Source organism: Pagrus pagrus (assembly GCF_965226575.1).
Source record: "Pagrus pagrus genome assembly, chromosome: 20".
In the NCBI taxonomy this organism is placed as follows: domain Eukaryota; kingdom Metazoa; phylum Chordata; class Actinopteri; order Spariformes; family Sparidae; genus Pagrus; species Pagrus pagrus.
This window is the reverse complement of record NC_140207.1, coordinates 7,957,331-7,977,005: the sequence shown is the minus strand read 5'-3', so window position 1 is coordinate 7,977,005 and position 19,675 is coordinate 7,957,331. Positions and strand designations below refer to the sequence as shown.

The 19,675-nt window shown below is 43.3% G+C and overlaps 1 protein-coding gene across 2 annotated transcripts in view; it reads left to right on the top strand.

Moving 5' to 3' along the window:
• The window catches only part of gli3 (GLI family zinc finger 3), a 116,231-nt gene that overhangs the window by 4,247 nt on the left and 92,309 nt on the right, over positions 1 to 19,675 (top strand). Inside the window, exon 1 of one of the 2 annotated variants that reach the window (XM_084340610.1) lies at positions 9,713 to 10,123. The exons of the other annotated variant lie outside the window; for it this stretch is intronic. The gene's annotated coding sequence lies outside the window, so the exon portion shown is untranslated. Of the gene's footprint in view, positions 1 to 9,712; positions 10,124 to 19,675 lie in introns of those variants that run through there. 2 annotated transcript variants of the gene reach the window in all.

Below are 19,675 nucleotides of genomic sequence, written 5' to 3'. Positions count from 1 at the left end.
GTTAAAAAATGTTTGCCCAAATATCAAACTCCACCTTAATAACAAAACTTTGACTAACATTTGATTGGAGACCTAATTTACCTGTTAAAGAAAATGACAGCTTGAGTTTGCCCAAAACTGGCAGCCAGTCTGAGATGTCGCGGTTGTGTAGATCGCAAAGATATCCGCAAAGCAAAATAATAAAAGAAAGCAGAAACGTCACATAGGTCGGACCAACATGTTTAACTATATATCTTTAGATGTGACAGTTACGTTTGAAATGACAGCCATGAGAAAAACACAAGTTTGGCAAATTCTTTGCAAATCAGCAGCCATTTTAACATTGTGTTGCTAGTAGCAACCACTCCTGGCACAGCTCTATGGCAGTTGCTGCCCAACTGACACTGTTAGATCCACCATTTTGTCCGAGCAAAAAACGTATCGTATCCCTTTCCCAAATGCCTTTATTGCCGCATTATCAGCAGGAATGTCTTTTATCACAGCTGTTTTGTGATTGTTGATTTGCAATTTTAGTTTTTCTATGCTCATTTCAGTGCCAATCAAGCTAGCCACTAAACTAGCTTGTTGAAGCCAATTTGTTGCTTGTTTATTAAATAACTGGACACCTGGATTTTGTTTTATGAGCATTTTTTGACAGTGGTTATTTATTTGTAGTGCACACAGATAACGTTTTTGTCAATTTTGCTAATTTTCGTTAACTTGAGTTCTTTCATTTAAATAATAATTTAGATTAATTCAGTTTTCTTTGAGTCACTAGTTCCCTGGGGGGTCGAATTTGGATTTTACGCCATTGTTGTCAACTTGAATAACTATTTTTCAAATGTTCTTTCATTATTTTCCCTAAGTTGATGTTAGACAGCACCACTGACGTGTTTATTTTAGTAGTTTATTAGTAGTAGTAGTAGATTTTTATGTCCTTGCTCATCCCCCTGTGTCTCTGAATGGTCTGATCAGCCGCTATATATGTTCCCCCCATGTCTTAGTTCGTTAAGGTCAGTTGGTGCTGTATGTAGATATGTTATGTTGACCTCTTTTACGGGCCCAGAATTACTCTTCAGTATTTTTGTTATTCATTTTTTTGCTATTTGTAAATCAAAGGAAAACACCTTGGTCTCTCTTGATGCTCGGTCCTTGACATTGCTAAAAGCCCGCAACATTCTAGGTAATAAACTTTTGAATAACTTGTGAAATAATTGTTGTGTATTTTCCTCTTTTGGGGATTTAATGTTGGTCTTTCGCCAAGCCCTGGCTAACCCCTGACATTACAGGATCTTTAAATGAGCCGAATCATAAAACAGCAGCAGTGATGAAGATCCAGATGTAAGTGAGGAATAAAGTTGGCAACGCTATTTCAACACCTTTTGCTTTCACCGTTTCTCTCACTACGGGCCAACCTGGAAACACAGAACAGGAAATAATACAGCACTACAAGGCCAAGAAGTTCAGTCTCTGGACATCTCTGGAACATGTTTTCACCCTCACGCTCTCTACCCTTCCTTTTACCTCCTCTTCCAAATGCGAGTCAGTAAGCTGCGAGATGGATGGGCTGAGCGTTTCAAGGTTTTCCAAAAGCGTACAGAGTCTGACTGCTGCTCTACCTGAGGAGCGAAAACAAAAGAGCCATCTCTACCTGTAGGACTGTGGGAGTCGAGGCTTTGATCTGGACCAGAAAGAGAGAGTAGTTTGATGAAATATTGATGCTTTCTTTTTTTTAACTGAGTCCTGTGGGAGCGCAGTCTGCTCTCAGGATGTGTGCGCTGATCCACAATACTGCTCCTTGCCTTCGCTAGATGAGAATGGACTTGACTCCTCGGCTCAAGGAGTCTTATCGCTCCTAATGGGCCTAATGATGACCCCCCACTCCGGGCCTGAATTGGTCAGGGACTTTTTCTCTTGTTGATCAAAAGAAGAGGTGTTTTTAATCAGTCCACACCTATTCCAAAAAACACGCACAAGTGATGTGTGTCTGACAACATCTTTACAGATTCTTGACAGCAAAGCCTGCACCTGACTTAAATCTTTATTTTCTGTTGGATGGCTTTTTTTTGGATGGGTAGTTTGCCCTTGAAACAAAGGTGCAACGTCTTCGGGTGTACATGCTTTACACCTTGACACGTACATTCATAACTGGAGGATGCATCCGTGTTAATCTAGATTAGACAACTTAAAAATCAAGAAAGTCCTCACTTATGAGAGTTAATTAAACCCACAAATATGTTAAAACTTTCACTGTCTTGATGTTGCAACTTCACGTTTCTTTTGGTTACATTTTCTGTTTTATGTTGTGACAACGCTGTGCTTATGGTCTTGTTAGGTTTAGGCACAAAAACCACTTGGTTAGGGTTAGGGAAATCATCCTGACATCTCGTCAAAAGCATCAGGTTTTATTGCCACTAACACAACTGTAAATGTCCTGACATCTCGTCAAAAACACTTGGTTTTGTTTCCACTAACACCACTAGAAAATGTGCGTATGTCTCATTACAAATATCTGGTCTTATTGCCACTAACGTGACTGTGATGTCCCACTGTCTCATCAAAAATATTTACTTTTGTTGTTACTAATATGACATGAAATATGTTCCCCTGTCTCATAAAAAAAAATTAATAATAATCAGATTTATTGCCTATAACATGGCTGGAAATGTGCAATGTCAAAAATATTACGTTTTGTGTTACTGACATGAAAGGAAAATGTCTGGTTTTATTGCCCAAAACATGACTGGAAAATGTTGCGATGTCTCGCCAATAATATCCGCATGTCCAGTTTTGTTGCCACAAACATGGTGGAAAACGTACTGATGTCTTGTCCAAATAATCCCATTGCATTGCCACTAACATGGCTGGAAATTGTCCTGACATCTGATAAATATCCTGTTTCGTTGCCACTTACACGGCTGTAAAATGTCCTGATGTCTCTGGTTCTCTTTGTTACTAAAACAACTGGAAAATGTTTCCATGTCTCATCAAAAATGTCCTGTTTTATTGGCAGTAACACAATTGTAAATGTCCCAACTTCTTGTCAAGAATATTTGGTTTTATTGCCATTAACACAGCTTGAACGTTCCAGTTCCAGTTCCAGTTCCAGTCCTTCATCAAAAATATTGAGTTTGTCTTTTCACTAACATGGCTGGATGATGCTCCGACATCTCACCAAAAATATCTGTTTTTGCTACCAGGAACACAAATGTAAATGTCCAAAGTTATTGCCGTTTACACTACTTGTACATGCCTTGAAAAGTTCCCAACGCCTCATCAAAAATGTGGTTTCGTTGCTGCTAACACTGGAAAATGTGCCGACGTCTCCTTAAAGATATCCAGTAGCATAACGCTTACAAATGTTGAAACTCCTGAGCAGTGGTCTCGTCTCGCCACATGACGCGCTACCACCATCACCTCCACCTCTCGACGTGGCAGTCAGCTCATTAGATGTCATGTAAATGTGATATTTGACGCATTTTTAGAAATGATACCCATTTTGCAAACTTTCAAATCAAATAAGACAGCGAATAAATAAACGTGACACACGTTCAAAGTGACTCCTCACGGCGGCTCGGCATTCAAACACCGAGGCCTTGCTAAGCCCAGTATCAGACCATGTAATATGATTTTCAACTGGCTGCTCAGAAACTTTGATTCGAGTTTGTATGAGTGACCCACATTTTTCAAGCAACAATGATCTCTGTGCGAGCAAAAAAAAAAAAAAAAAATCTGAATATTGATAATTGCCTAGAGTGCTTTTGTCTGAAAGTTACGAGGCCAACACGCTCCAATCGGACCGGGGAAGAGAGGGTGACAGACGAGGGGGTTGGATTTATCGCTCTCCCATGCTCACGTTCATACACAGAGATAGACGGCGGGCATAATGACTTCTGCGCAAAAAAAAAAAAGCAGAACGATTATTCAAACTTAAAGGAAGGGGCGAAGGAGGCAGAGAAACGGGGGGGGGAAGGAGGGAAGAGGGGGTCTGAGGAGGAGCCAGGGGCAGGAGATAGTCTGGGAAAGGTCTCGCGTTAAAGTGGAATTAACATGCCTTTCCATTGGAGTCCATTAGATAATCATATTCATACCACACAAGGCTCCAAACCCCTCTCTGTTTCATTATTCCCTTTTAATCCAGCCCGATAAGGCGGTGCAGGCGTCGTGGTTTTATTATGTCGTCATTTGGATTCCACATGAAATCCCCACGGGATGTTATCATGGGGAAATTGCTTAAATAGCCCAAGTGGATATAGTTTGGCGTTTATTATTTCTGACGGATTCAAAATAACTGCAAATATCCTTTTTCTGATTATTGGAGGCTGAGAGTCTTATCAGTCATTCGCGCTAATGGCCCACTCAAGCCACCCGATACCTCCGGCAGGAGGGGGGGAGGCATGTTGGGGAGGAGAGGAGAGGAGAGGAGGGGAGGGGAGGGCGGCGTTTAGTGTCCTGAATGTACAAGTGTGTACAGGTACAGGACATGTGAGGAAAAAGGAAAGAGAGGAGGGGAGAGGCTGACTTTCTGAGCTCTGAGGATGGATAACGCTCCGATACACTCCTGACATTAGACTAGAGGTCACTGAAGCTCTCCTTTGTGGTATGTTTGTTTGGTCCTTTTGGCAATCAGGCCCAGTGTCAGGTGGCTGCAGTCGCTTGTTTGAGCACACTTACACTTGTAGTCCTGAAGATTAAGAGCGAGAAAATGCTACGGGGCCTTCTTAAGACACGGTGTAGACACAGACAGGAAACATGGATCCCCTGGCCACTTATATGGCAGCTTGTTGTCGCTGCCTCCAAAAGAAAATTCTATGACTTCTCAAGTCAAAGAAACTATTTATAAATAGGAAAACGTGGCTGAAAATGGGGTTTGTCTATCTGCGCCCATGACACAATGAATATGGAAATATTTTGACTGTTAACGTGCTGATGTTGTGTTGAAATATTTAGAAATATAAGTTCACGAGAACGCCTTAAATGCATAAAAACATTGTTTTTATTCGCCTATGTTTTAAGATACAGTATCAGTCCCCACTCTGATACAGGTGAGTTGAATGGGATATTGTTTTTAACAGTGTCTTGACACTGTTTTTAAGATTACTGTACTTTCTGTATTATTTGCCCTCTTTTTTTTAATTAAATATTAACAGAGTACGAGACAGACGGGAAACATGGGCACTGAGAGGGGTGAATAACCGGAAAAGTCTCATCCTTATTACTCTTAATAATCAAGGAGATAATAACAATTACAATTCATATTTACAGTAGAAACAGATGACTTTCCCCCCTAGCATTTCCAAGTGGTATTATTGTTGCAAACACAACTGGATCATTTCTTATTTCCTCAATGTTACAACCACCAACACAGGACAAACTGTGAGGTCATTCATAAGTTCAGTCTCTAACGGAGACATTAAAGCAGATAGAAATTATGATCCAGGATACTGTCAGCGGTTTCCATACAGGGAATTTCTTTATTTGGTAGAAAGTTTAGTTCCAAATGCGAAAATACTTTATGTTTTGTTATAATTCAGCCGGACTGACCCATTAGGATATTTGGGTTTCCATTATCAATGTTCTCTGATTATTTAAAATGCAATCTAAGAAGTTTAAAGCCGCCTTAAAAGACTGTTATGTAGTTTATATTTAAGTAGAAAGTAACCAAGTACATTTACTCAAGTATCGCACCTCTAACACTTCTCTACGTTTGTCTGACAGTGACAGATTTTGCTTACTTGACCTGTGATCGATTCATAAAATGTGACACGTTTTAAAGCAGAAGTCACAATGATCTCCACATTGATGCTTTTAAATGGCTCTTTACATAAAATAGGAATCTGATAAAACCTATAAATGATAGAAAAAACACTCACAGTGGGATTCTGCACAACAGCTCTTCCTTTTGATACTCAAAGTACATTTTCCCTTAACTTTCATACGTCTGCTTCAAATATGATTGCAAGACCAGCAGAGTATTTTCATACTGTGGTGTTGATACTTAATACTCACTGAAGACACTTCAAATACTCCTTTATCTTAAACTGCTGCCGCTCTGCTGCTGAACAACACAGGACCCTCTGTCATTCCTCTGTTCATGCAGCCAGTGCATTTCCAGCGGTCACATCTGTGTGGATATAATATGCTTATTCTGCCATATCCATTTCACAGTGACATCTGTCCAGCGGCGGAGAATTAAAGGCAAAAATCCAAATGCCTACACAACAATCTGCCAAGTATTGATTTACTGTTACTCGTGTAACATACGTGGACACGCTGAGCACTTGCATATCAGCTCAGTGAGATCACGGCTGAAGCTGGAAACACGCTCCGAACGGCAGCCGGTCATTTTTTTTTTTTTTTGATAAATAAGCACGAGATGCGGACGGCGATCGTCCGTGCTTGGCATCTCTTTTTTTAGATTCCTGATTGTGCTGTGAGGAAAAGTGACAGTACGTGAGTGTGTGTGCTTGCGATTGGTTACCGTGTGTGTGTGTTTGCGAGCATGCCTGTACCTTAGTGAGTACACCTCCCTGTCTGTAGATCTCAGGGTCTGGAACAAACAGTAGTTCCTTCTTAATTGGGGTGAGATCTGGGGCTTAAAGGGGGCCAAGAAGGGACCCGAACCCCTTTTTTTCTCCTCCAGAATCGCTTTGGCTACAGAGGTGCTTTTGATGTGTGCTTTGGCTCTGCGAGCCCTACTCTGGAATATGTTCTTGGGAGACCATTGGTTACTTGCCTCCAGGCAGAATCTCAATCCCCAGGATCCTGGCCCCCTTTGATGAAATACTTTCGGGAGCCGCTAACCCTACTGATGCCCATGTGCACCCCCTCCCTCCTCCTTTACCCTCTTGTTCTCCCCCACCTCACCCCCACCTCCACGTTCCTCGGATTCTCTTTGAGAGATTCATAACAAGGACTTTATCTCTGTGTAGTCCAGGCCAGATGAGCACCGCCTGACAAACTGACAGGAGAATTAGTCGTGTCTTACAGAGCACCTTTGACTGTCTCCTCTCTCTCGGCCCGACTTCCTGTCGTCACGGACACGAGCGTTTTCATCGTACTGACACTGATTTATATCACGGCTCGTATTTTTCTATCGATGTGCACGTGTTTTATTTCTGTTTTCTTTGCACATAACTATATTCTTATGTCTGTTTTTTAATTCAAAATCATCAGATATAAAAAACTTGTGCTTTTATTTTGACATTTAATGGATTATAATGCAGAAACTGATCATGTATCTGTGGATTTATTGATAAACGGCGACATTGGAATATTTAAAACAGTCGCTCAATGACTCCTCACAGTCGGCCCAACTTTTACATCCAAAATCTGTCGCCACGTTCTGACAAATTCAAACATTTACAGCTTTATCGACGACAAAGACATCGACAGCCGTGACAGCAGATCGCAGCCTCCGATTGATTGAGACGCTAATTAGCCAGCGCAGACTTTATTGGCATAATAAGCGTCAGGAAACTGCTTCTTAAACATCTTTTTTAATTTTTTTATTTGAAGCAGAAAATTCCTTTAAATTATTTAATTCGACACAGCGGCTCGTCGGTGGTGCGTGTCAGGATAAACACACACGCAACTGCACATTGATGGACTTGACCCTCGGCCACACACATACACATTCAAATCCTGGTTTAAAAACGATTAACCGGTGATTTTGCTCTCCAAACTCCCACCTCTTCATTGATTGTGACAGCACCCTAAAGACCTCTCTTACCACATAATTTCCCTGTATATTGATTATGTATATTGATTATAACCTAACCCTACAGGAAGGCTTCCCCTCTGCTTTGCCGCAGCATTAGGTATCACTCTGAAGGCTGAGCCCAGGGGGCTGTTTTAGCTCTCATAAATCGACAGTTTTCAAATATGGGAGTCGGATTGCTCCATGATGTAAATTTTAAAAGGTGGATAATTGAGGAGCCGCGTGAAATACCTGGATCTGAGAGGATCGCTGTTGAATTCAATTACGCTCACACTCATAATTAAAGAACAAATCGACATATCTGTCGGTTGCTACCATTCCTGCGAGCTAATCTATCCAACTGTTGTCACGTGATGCAAAAATACTTTATTATGTTTTATTTGATGTGCTTGTTTTTGTTTTTTTCAAACTAGAGCGGCAACGATTAATTGATTGATCGATGAGTTGTCAGCTATTAAATTCACTGTAACTATTTTAATAATCGATTTATTAGTTTGGGTCATTTTTTTATGGAATAAAACACAAAATTGTCTGATTCCAGTTTATTAAATGTGAATATTTTCTGGTTTCTGTCATCCTCTGTGATACTAAACTGAATATCTTTGGGTTGTGGAAAGACGTGTTGTGATATACTGTTACTAAAAAAATCAAATATTGTTACTGTGTTAATAATAGACAGGCCGATGATATATCATTGCTTTGTGAATCTTTTGTTCATCTGGTTACAGATTACAGTTACAGAGTGTCTCTTCACCTCCCTACACTCATATTTTTAGTGTAATTGATTTGCTTAAAAAGAGACAAAACACACAGTAAACAGAGTTAAAGCTGGATTTCACAGATAGCATTATTCATTTTCAAGTCTTCTGTAGATATCATGATAATATCGTTGTCGATATCGATAATCGTGTAGTGAGAACCTGATATTGTGACGGCACTGTGGACGAAACGACACATCTGAAGACGTCATCTTGAGCTTTTTCAATTTATAGACCAAAGAACGTATCAACAAATGAAGAAAATGATTAACGGTTCAATCAATAAAGAAAATAATCACTTAATTTGAAGTTATTTGTTGTACAGGTTGACATCATGCTGAATCTGATGTTAAATGTGTCCAGTAAGTTTAATTATAGGTATTTACGTAAACGTGCGCAGAGCAACGTATGTCAAGCTGAACTTTAAAGGTGCACTATGTAATTTTGTTGTGCCTAAACAAACTAAATAAACAAACTCTCTTTGTTTTCACAACTGAATAAACAAACTGACCTTAAAGGACAACACAATTTCATATTGTTTTACTTTGTTTACATGTGGCGGACCCTGCCGCCTTTCTAGCCTCAAACAGTGTTCAGGACCTTATTTTCCTCTGAGAACAGCTTGTTTATTCACTTAGGGACGAAATAAATATTTGAGTTTGTATTATTGACTCATTTATGTCGTAAATATTAAAATTCTGAGTTTGAATTTCTTCTCCAAAACAGCATAGCGCCCCTTTATAACTTGTAAATAAACTAAATGACTGCACAGACGCAGCTTTAGAGGGTGAAAACATGAAGTCTTAAAAGTCCCAGCAGAGTCCATGATGTGGTCCACTGGCTGCACAAGCTCACTCACACACCCGTAACTAAGAAACACGGACGCAAACAGGAAAATGATGCCAAAGATGATAAAAAAAAATCTAACTTTCTTGTCACTGAAAACACTTTGTTCGTCTTTTTTTTTTTTTTCAAACTTGGGTCACTTCCTAATGTGCCTCAGAGGCCTGTGAGGAATAAAAGGTGGTTAAACTGCATAGATTGTAAAAAAAAAAAAAAAAAAATGGGATAAAAGTTTCATAAAATGTTAAATAAATAAAGAAAAGAGGAAGAGGAGAGGGGGAGAAGACAGAAAGAAAGAAAGGGGGGTACACAAAATCAGGAGGAAAAAAAAAGGAGGGAGGCAGCGAGTAAAGGAGGGAGCAAATCCGAAGGGAGGAGTCAAGCGAGGGAAGGAGCAGCTGGAGTCCCACACTTCGCCCTCTCTCTTCTCCTCGAAAAAGCGCACTAAATGTAATAACAACTCTCCATGCGCTTCTCTGACGCTTCTGTTGTTTTTTTACGCACGTCTGCGGTCTGCTATCGGGGCAGATATCATCGGGCAGGCTGATGGTGTTAGTCCGGCGGTGGTTGAACACGGCAAACTGTGAGAAGGAGGAGAAAGACAGGCGAGAGGAAAAACTCTGGCAGCGCCGTTTTGGAGTTGGAGTTGCAGCGTAAAAGAAAAAAAAAAAAAAAAAAAAGTCCCAGGCAACTCACAGAGGCACATCTGCAACTTAGCGAGGAGAAGAAGAAGACGAAGAAAGAAGACGCATCACTTTTTTTATTTTTATTTTAATTCTCTGGCAAGAATTTAAAGAAGTGAGGGGGAATCACCCAGAAACAAGTGAGTAAACATTTATTTTGTGCGTCTTTTGCGCGTATTTGTCTTCACTTTTTAAAAAAAAGTTTTTTGGGGCTGAGGAGGCGGTCAGACTTTGTGAGGGCAGCGGAGAAGGTTTCACGTTTCAGAAGCGATGCGTGTTTCATACAAAGTTTAGATGTAGACATGAAGTCAAACACTGGTATGAAAAGCAGCTATTTTGAAGAAGAAGAAAAAAAAAAGCTTCGAGCTGGGATCCCGAAACAGCCCCGGAATAAAAAATTTAAAAAAAGAGGCAGCAGTGTGTGTGTAACACTTTGGCCCGGGTGTGATTTATTCTCTGTGAAATAAGTGTTGGTTGTAAGAAGAAGAAGAAGAAGGGGAGAAAAAACACACACACAACCCCGGATGGCACACTTAACACGTCTCCGACAGACAGATGTGCATTTTTTAAGAAAACTAGTTTGAAGTTGTAAAGTTTGGTAGTAAGTTTTTAAGGCTCTTTGATGTACTACAGATAAAAACACGTGTAATTCAAATGGGAGTTTTGAATGGAAACTTTGTGAACTTCTGCAAACTTTTTTTTTTCTTCTGGGGGGTGGAGGGGGGGAGAGTTGGAGGGGTAGGTCGATGCATATTTATGTGCATGTGTGATCATATTTCAGTGTGTGTTATTGATTGTGCAGAGCAGCTTACATGCACGGACGTGCTTTTTATTTTCTGTGGCTGACCCTTGACCTCTGGCATGTAGAGATATTTAATTTAACAACCACTGCACAGCTCCAACGTCACACGGTTTTATGATTAATTTAATATTTTCAAACCAATGTGAGGCCTTTTTATGCACACAGATAATAAATGCATCACCTTATTATAACACAACAAGTGACAATTGCAGTTTTACAGTCCTTTGTGCACTTTTAAATAAGTGTCAGTGTCAGGAAAGCACTCCAGTTTTAATCTGGGAATTTGATTTGCATGGGAAAGGTTTTAAAATTATTATGTGCTTAACCTAGAAAGGGGAAGAAAAAAAAAATTGTTTGAGGGTACATCAGAGCGTGTTTGAAGGCATGTGCATGTGCTCAGAGAAATTTAAGCCCATTACAGTGGGGTCTGTGGCTCCGCAGGGGTCCTCGTGGGGAGTTTTATGGGGCCCCGAGCAAAATTAGAAATAGTGTAAAGTCACTGTGATTTAGTTGAGCAGAATTCACTGGATTTATCACGAGTGTAAATAGAGAAGAAGGACTAATTTGAGAGGTTGAAAATAAAATCCACTCTCACACAGAGAAACAAACTCACATGGAGTTGTTCAAAATCCCTCCAACAGAAGTATGTGTGTTTCTTTTTGGGGGTCCGGGGACATGAAAACGTTCGGGAGCCCCCCGAGCCTCCACATGTGCGGATATTTGTTTGAAACTTTCCCTCCTGTCCTCGCCAGCTGTTCCACATTTTATCTGCTTGTCTGCTCTCCGGTTTCACACAAGACGACGAGGGTCCGAGGTGCTCAGCCATGCGGTGCAGCTCAAATCCTCCTTTTTTTTCCTTTCTTCTTCTTCTTCTTTTTTTTTTTTTTTTGACACTTGGCAAATTATTAACGGAGGTCTGGGCCGCCTCGAGACGGAGCAGCGAGCGAACACACCGACTGAGATGTTTAACAGCGCAAGTTCACGCAGATAAAAATCTCCTTTTAGCTGTTTTTACGAGGCTCGTCCATCAGTCATCCTCGGATGTGGATTTGGCTTTTGAGCAGAGTTTGTGCAGGTCTCGGCTACATTTGTCTAATAAAATAAAAAGTCATTTAATATGTCCCCTTTTGTATTTATAATAACAGAATAACATTTCACAGGGCCTGCAAGAGGGAGATTAATCACTGTCACGTCAATGATTCAGCTCAGTTAACATGAAAAATAATGAGCAGACGGACAGGCCTTAAACATCTCACATTTCAGGCCTTAATATTTTATATTTTTTAAAATGACATCATGAGAATTATTTGTAATTATAGCCTTATTTACTGAGATTAAACAAACGGAGCTGCACATTTTCCCCTGCAAGTTTTGCCTTTTGTGGCTTAATCATTTTAAAATAAAGCTTATAATTAAAAATACCATCTGATCCCCTCCATATATTTATTAATTGAGGCCAAAATTATGATGGCACCTGCTTTAATTTTCAAACGTATGATTTGTTTTATACAAGCGTTAGATCAAGTCTGATTAAATCAAAGTGTGGATTTGATATTTTATAGAAAAAACTTTCAAAATTAGGAAGTGTGTGTCTTTAATTCCTGTTTTTACACCATCATGTGGATGTCAGTGCATTTAAAAAAAAAAAAAGATATGTTATAAAACATAAAATAGCTTCACATTATGGGCAAAATCACTATCCAACAAGAAAAACTGTGTATGAATATTAAATGAGAGCACTTGTTATTATTATATTGGAGTAAAACACACTTAGCGAGAGGGATCCTGATGTCAAACAGGTGCACCTTTCCCCAAAAAAAAAAAAAAAAAAAAAGGCACCACTTTGCCTCATTATGATGCAGCAGCAGTGATGAATGCAGCAGTGTTTAAGATGCTAATCTGCTGGAATGAGATGCACAGCTCAGAGCCATTCGCTTACTGTAGCCAGCAAAGATGTATCACTGCCGCTCTCCCTCTGCCTCCTCAGCTCCACGCGTGAGGAGCAGGCGGATAACTCTGCAGGAGTCTGTCCGTCAGATAGCAGCAGCAGCAGCAGCAGCAGCAGCAGCAGCAGCAGCGTGCTGTTTTATCTCAACTTTCTTAAACACTCCTTTAAGTAAAAATTATGCATTGCGACACTGGCCCCGTGCAGCACACCCCCGTGACCCCGGCGACCCCGGCAGAATAGGGGCTGTCATGTTAATGCAGGGAGATGACATGCTATTAGCTTTTGAGGTATGGCCCCTCTCCCTCTGCATCCACAGCTAAAGGCAGGTTGTGTCCTCGGGCCTCTTACACCCCGCAGGAATAATACCTGTTATCAGGTTTGTATGCAAGAGGCCCTAATGAGCTGTGTTGTTGTGCTAACGCTGCGACCTGGAGCCCTCAGAGAGGTGGCAAATGTTTTGTTAGAGCGAGGGTAGGCGCGAGGAAGTTGATTTTCCTGAAGATAACCAGAATTTGAGTTTATTTTTCAGCCTTCGCTCGTGTGTTTTGCAGGTTTTTCTCTCCTGAGTTATCCATTTTTTCTGCGAGGTGTAAATAGCAAAGAATTCTTCTAAGTTTTTGAGTCCACAGTAACCACATGACCGGTGAAAGTTTGGAGTAATTCCCTGTATAATTTGATTAGCTGTTGCTTCCCCTCGCACATAACCGCCGTAGTTTGACTAGATGGCCCCCGAAAGAAATCTCTCACTTTGATGATTTGCTACTTTGATATGCTGACATCAAATGAAACAGACACAGTGGGGGAAAGAAAGGAGGACAAGTCAGACAGAGGTAGTGATTGAGGGGGGAAAAAAAGAAAAAAAAAAAAAAAAAAAAAAGGCTGGTGGAAATGTGTGTGCGCGCTGGTGCGGTTTGCGAGGCTCGGAGGAGCGCTGTGAAAAGTTGGGCTGAGATGGCAAACCTGAGAAGCGTCAAAACGTCTGGATGCATTTGCGTGCGAGCAGAGACAAGAAGGGGTCTTCGGGTGTGCGAGGGCTTCTCCTTGGCCTCCTAATCCCCAGGCCCAGCCATCCCTTCAGGGCATGCCTCAGATCTGGCTCTCTGGCTCTCCGCGCGGACGACCCAGCTCCGCCAGCAGATTTAATATGCTATGTGTTCCTGCTCCCCCGGCTCCCCCTCCACCTCAACCATCATTGTCCCAGAGCGGGACCCCCGCTCCCCGCTTCAAGGAGCCTGCTAAAGGCACCTTTCAAGCCGGGGTGATGTCTTTGGATAAGGCGTGCGTACGGCGAGGGGGGGGGGGAAGTGGCGATGAAGAGGGTGCGAGACTCGAGATATCGTGCTGTAATTTTAGATGTATATTACACCCATGCAGGAATCTGAATACACTCGAGGCTTTCGCAAACAGCATTCTGACAGTCACACACCTCGCCACACTTGCATGCATGTACATGCTCACTCGCACTTCTCTTCCATTTTTTTCCTTTTCCTCTTTGCGGAAGCAACTTTCTTTTCATTTGTCTGAAGAAATGAGAAAAAAAAAAAAGTGGGAGCTCAAGTTGCCTTAGCAGGGGCTGAGGGAGGGCCGGTTTGTTTTCCATGGCTGTGGCCTGTTGGAAACTCCAACTGGACCTGACAATTAGTCTGGTCGAGTGAGAGGCAGAGCGAGGCAGGAAAAAAAAAGAAAAGGGTGAAAATGTGATTAAAAAGGTAGATTTTAGTGCAGGTTTGGGTGCCAGAGTGTGCGTTTTCTTTTCTCACATACTTGAGGAGAAACAGGACAGGTCACGCCTGCATGTGGGCGCCGCTCGTCCCCTCCTCTGTTTGCTGTAGCCGCCGTAAAAGTGTCTTTAAGTCTGCGGTGTGAAGTATAGCAGCAAGAGGTGAAGTGCTTCGCTCCGGGGCCCATTTGCTTGTGAGCTTGTGTGTAAAGTTGAGCGCCTAAAGACAAACAGTTTCCCGGGGGCCGGGGCGGCTGTTATTGCAGATGTGGCATTGTGTCAGCTTTGATGGGAGCCGGTTGTGGCATCCGTGAGGGGGTCTGTGCTTTCTCGTCCGGGGAGGTGATTGGGGGACAGATGAGCTGGCTGCTCGCTGTGAACAATGATCTGTCACTTACCCCTGCTTCTTGATGTGTGAAGCCATGAGTCAGGCACACAAACGTTTTTTTCTTTAGAGAGGAGGGGGAAAAAAAACTACATTATTAACTGCATTTTCTAAACAAAAAAAATCCCGTCCTCACAAGTTTGATTAAGTTATGCATTGTCATGACAATGCGAACCCCGTGTGTTTGCAGTCCCATGCTGCTCGCAGTTGTCTTTCAGTGGGAGTTATCCCCGAGTCTCGCTGCATCCTGGAGTGGAGGTCAAGGAGGGGTCTATTGTTTGAATGTCAAATGGAAATCCCAAGGTTAATACCTGAATGAAGCACAGAGCCAGACATTCTCTCTCCTCTCCAAACATGTTTAGATGAGTAGCTCTTCCCCCACTTTGCTCCTTCATTTCCGTCTGCTGCGGACTTGGGGGCAAGTTGGAAAAGGAGGAGGAGGAGGAGGAGGGCAGCGCTGGGCATCCCGTATAAACCCCTCTAGTGTGTTCTCCTCAGCAATGAATGCTAACAGAGCCCCGGCTCTAATAATGCCTCATCTTGGAGAAACAAAAGGGGAACTCTACTATCTGAGCAAATTTCTGCCCCAACCTGAAAGAGCCCTCCTTTGACAGCGCAGCATTTGAAGACTAATCGTTTTTTCTCATGCAAAGCACGCTGTTTTAAGAGCCCGGGCCGCGGAAAGAGAGGGGGCTGTGTTTTAACAATACTCCGCAGGGAGTGAGGAACAGGGTTCGGGGAGGAGGAGAAGGGGGGAGGTAAGGGTTGAAGGGGTGGGTTTGAGTGTAGTGTGTGTGTGTGTGTGTGTGTGTGTGTGTGTGTGGTGGTGGTGGGGGGGTTCCTCTCTCCTTTGCTCCTCAGACAAAGCCCAGTTCCTTTCAGGGTTGCATGGGGGGCAGGGTAGGAGGGAGCATCCAAGAGTTTTGAGTTCCTTGAAAGAGAGGGACTCCAGCCGCTTTTAATGACAGTTTGTCACCGTGGCCCGCTCCACCTTCCAGGGCGAACGCGGGGCCGGCCTCGCGGTGACAGGCCTGGAAAAAGAAGCGGGCCTGAGAAAATTTATAGAGAAACAGAAATATTAACGTGTACATGGGGCCCTAAAACGGCTTCGGCTATTCCTGCCAGACTGGTGTTTTTATTAAGAGGGGTCGACATGCTTTGGAAATATATCTTATTCATGAAGAAAAGCCAGGTTAGACTTCCCAAAGAATTCATTATGTCCTCCCAGATGCGGCTCGGCCGGTTGCAGCCGTCCCTCGGAGGACGTGGAGCGTGGAGCGCGACATTGTAAAGCCTCCCTCAGTGGGCACGGGAGTGCGAAGGGTTCCATTTGTCAAAGGTGCCGGAGTCTTTTTCCCCTCCTCAACACTTTCCCGGCTCAGTCTCAAACTCATTGTCTGAGCAAAGGCAGGACATTAGTCACCGCAACGCCACGGGAGCCTGCGGGGGCTAAAGGACCGGTGCTCTGGAGCCCGGGACCCGGGACGGGGAGGGGGGAGGGAGGGAGAAGGTGAGGAAAGGAGGGATAGACGGAAAAAGTGAGGAAGAGGGAAGACGAGAGCGCGGAGCATGTGTGTGGGAGAGGGAGAAAGACCATGGGGGGGTTAGAGGGAGTGGAGTCTGTAGCTCTACCTCAGGGCTCAGTATGTAAGCCCCTGTCTACCCCCCAAAGCTGCTTTCACAAAGAGATTTACAAGACAGGTCTCCGGTGTGCTTTGCTGCCCTGCATTATGAGTGAGTGAGTGTGTGAGTGTGTAAATGTGAGTGAGTGTGTGTGTGTGTGTTGCTGATTTTTTTTTTTTTTTACATTTTTTTTTAAAGGACTTGTTTTCTTTTTATGCAAGAAAGATATTCACCCAAATTTACCAATCCAGGCAGGTCAGACTCATAACAGCCCCAGTGGAGCAGTGTGAATAACCTATTCCCCCTGGTGGCAAGCTGTGTGTGTGTGTGTGCGTGTGCGTGTGTGTGTGTGTGTGTGCATTCATGTGTGAATGTATTTCACACATTCACACATACAAGGGATGCTGTTAGCTTTTGGAATTATTTATAAAGCCTGGCTTTTGTGTGGCGCTCTAAGTCGCTGTCTCCTCCCATTACTGCCTATGACTCTACCTGGGCTTCCTTCAGCCTCCGAATGCTCCCTCAGCCACCCTCCCAGCACCAGCCGCTGAGCTCGGCGTTAAACCTAAACCCCGTACCAGCTACCAGTTTCCAGAGAGAATCGCTTTCTTCTCTCCTCGTGAAAAAGATCTGCTCCTCTGGAAAAGACGCTTTTCTTGTTTTTTTTTTTGTTTGTTGGTTTTTTTTTTCTTCGCCGTCATAATCTGAGGAGACAAACACAATCCAAACACTTCAGAGAAAGTTACACAGACCCATCCCATCTGGCCTTAATTAGCCTGTAATCCAGGAAAGTTTTTTTTTTTTTCTCTCTCCCCTTTTTCTTGCACGGACAGAGTGGGGGTGAAGGTTTTAGTGTGTTTGAGATGGTTTATGTTAATGTTGCTTTTATTGAAACAAGCTGGGATGTGATTATAGTCCTGCTCGGTACATATGAGCAGCACACTGCTCCAGTTTCCCCCCGTCTCCCTCTGGCGTAGAGATCAATGCAAACCAGCTAACGCAGGGTAATAAGCCATTAGTACACACATTGTTGGGGAGATTTACATACATCGACCGGCGAACTGATAAACTAGGTTCCGTGTCCTAGAGGTAAGAATGATTGTGCGCGTGAGTGATTAGCTGAATGAACTCTCGGGTGGAGAGAGTTTGTGTGTGAACCGTCTCCTCCCCGCGACTGCCAGTCCTGTGTGATAGGTGCCAGATTGCGTAGCTGGGAGCCAGGTTGTCTCTGCTTGTCAGGAGAGCAGGGGTGGAGGAGGGGAGATGTGAGGATGATTACACTGTACACTGTTCCTCTGATCTGATTCATCACTAACTGTCTCTCCTGCAAAGGGTGAACTTATTATCCCTGTCTCAACTTCCACCGTGGAGCCAGCTGCTCTCCATGCTTCCCAATTAACCCCAGGCACCCGTCAAATGCTCCAATTAAGGCCTCCTCCTCCTCCTCCTCCTCCTCCTCCTCCTCCTCTTCACAAATTTATTTCCCTGCATGCGTTAGCCCGGGCCCCGACTCCGGTTGGGATGCCGGAGCGTGCGGTGAGCGGTGAGCGTGTTTGTTTAGGAGCTGTCCTGAGCGATGGCGTTGCAGCTCCCAGATTTATTCGAGGCGGGGTTGCAAACAGCTGAAACGGGTAAATGCACCCAGATGTTTGGCTTCCTCGCGATCAAGTCGGCGGGCCTGAGGGGGCTGCCTGTCTAATGACAGTCTTGTTCCTCGCGCTTAATGCCGGGGATTTTCAGGGGGCCATTTTGTGACTGTGCTCTTCGGAGTTTATGGGAAGTTTTTTCGCTGAACACTCGGCAGCGTTGTGAGCTTCATGGCATCTCATCCCAGTGTTGTGTGGCGTGATATCGTCTTGGTATTTGAGTTGCGTGAGACTTTCCTCACTCGGGTTTTCTTCCCAACTCAGCCTTTCAAAACCCCGAAATATTCAGCTGTGTGTTTTTGATGCATCGGTTTCTGATGAGCAACAGCATGAGTGTGTGTGTTCGTGTGTGCGTGTGCATGTGTCTATCTGGTGGGGTACAGGTTTGGCAGCAAATCCTCTGAGACTGCCTGCGTGTGTGTGTGTGTGTGTGGAGCGCAGAGGGATGGGGGGGCTCTGTGGCTGATATGAAAGTGAAGGGAGAGAGTTGTCTCCCGACGCTGCCGCTGGGAGAGCCGTCAGGGAGCTAGAAGTCTCCGGGACTCCCTCTGAGCTTCAGCTGTCTTTGATCTCACACCTCCGCTGCCGTATTCTCCATATTACTCTATAGAGCACAATCTCGCCTGCCGCCAGCCGCACACTCCACCTACAGACCTGCACAAGGGCCACTGGACCCATTCACTGTGGTGTGGGTTCATATTAAAGCCGCGCAACCAAGAGCGAAGAAACAGAGTTCATGCAAAGTTTAGAAAAATTGCTTAATTTTAAAGCAGCAATATGTAAGAATTTTAGTTGAAAACTCTACTCTACCTGTTCATTGAGCTATCTATCAAAGCTAGCATGCTAATAAGCTAGCTCCCGGTCCAAAGCTCCCGTGCTAGGGGCGTAAACACTCCCCCGATCCCCAAGCTCCCAGTCCGAACCGCTAGCTGCACAGCTAACTGAGCTAACTAGCTAAGTTCATTTAAGGAATGTGCTCGATTTTCAACGTAATTCGATATTCATCGACGCAATCAGTCGCGTAAATCAAAAATCTTTTAATATTTGTGACAACACAATGCCATCGTCATATCTGTTTGTGGTTTCCTGCCGTCGAAATTAGCGAATACGCGCAGCTGGTAAAATAAACCAATTGATATATGTTGATTTCTGTGGGTATAAAGTAATTGTGTAAACTTTATTTTTCACACTTGCATTCATAACAGTTTAGATGTGATGATAAAAGTCATACTTGAGTAAAAGCAAAGATATCGTGATAAAATATTACTCACGTGAAAGTGAAAGTCACCCATACAAACAGTACTGAAGTATATAATGATAAAGGCTCTGAGTGTCTGGACATTTTAGTTTAGTTTCCTTGAAAGTGCGAAAATTTGACTCCTTAAAAGCTGGATGAACTTTTTAAAACAGCATCTGCAAGCAGACATAATGAAACTACTAAGCTGCGAGCACTTATTATTCACATGATAAACATTTTCTTTCCTATTAATCAAAAAGTCATTTGTGTACAAAATGTCAGAAAGGTTTCCAGAGCCCAAGGCGTCTCCCAGCGTCTCATTTTGTTTGAC